Here is a 1,181-nt window from a genome sequence, read left to right on the forward strand (position 1 = left end):
TTTCGCTTCCATATGGCAAAACTCGCTGTATCGTGGCCTTGAAGACACATAACCTAGTCCTAGTCCTGCATAGGCATCAACACCTCCAAATACACTTGTTGACTGAGTTCATGGCTCCTGCTGCCAGACCAATCCGCCTACTGACTTCCTAGTCTAACAACCCAGAAACATGAACTGCACTACCAATGCATGTAAAGCTCTCCGTGACTCCAACATTCTCGCCGCAAGCATGTATCGACTGAACGGGTTCTCCTAGCAGGCCCCCCAAATCCTGGATTTTGTTCTTAATCCAAGAGACCTGCAAGCCCAGGGGTCTTCGCCTAAATGCATCAAGAGATCCCAGAGACTCAGATAGAATTGCAATATTGTCAGCAAAGTCAAGGTCCGTGACCTTGATATTGCCCAGTTCTGCCCATTATTCAGTCCATGCAAGCGTTGAAAAGCGTTGGCGCAAGGACACAGCCTTGCCTCAATCCTGAGTTAACTAGGAAGAAGCTTGACAGGCCTCCACACTTTACAGCACTTTCAATGCCAGTATATAGGCTTGCTATTAATCCAATAATATATATATATATATATATATATATATATATATATATATATATATATATACATATATATATATATATATATATATATATATATATATATATATTCATTTATTTAAATCATATACATATGTATATACATACATATATATATATATATATATATATATATATATATATATATATATATATATATATATATATATATATACATACATACATACACACACACACACACACATACACACACACACACACACACACACACACACAATAACAAAGAATTTATACAAAGTATTTGAATTTTTAACTCGAATATACTTAATCCACTTTTAAGCAATTTAGAGGACAAGGATATTTTAGCTTTAAGTTATATTTGCTGTAGACTAAAACAACGTATTTACACAAACCTGACATACGTTAAAACAAACATCTCTACGGAATAAATTTCGTAAACAATACGTAGTAAGGAGTTGAGGGAAGGTGAGAGAGAGAGAGAGAGAGAGAGAGAGAGAGAGAGAGAGAGAGAGAGAGAGAGAGAGAGAGAGAGAGAGAGAGAGAGAGAGAGAGAGAGAGAGAAATATATATATATAAAAAAAAAAAAAAAAAAAAAAAAAAAATATATATATATAT

The sequence above is a fragment of the Penaeus vannamei genome, chromosome 3 (assembly GCF_042767895.1).
Source record: "Penaeus vannamei isolate JL-2024 chromosome 3, ASM4276789v1, whole genome shotgun sequence".
Lineage (NCBI taxonomy): Eukaryota > Metazoa > Arthropoda > Malacostraca > Decapoda > Penaeidae > Penaeus > Penaeus vannamei.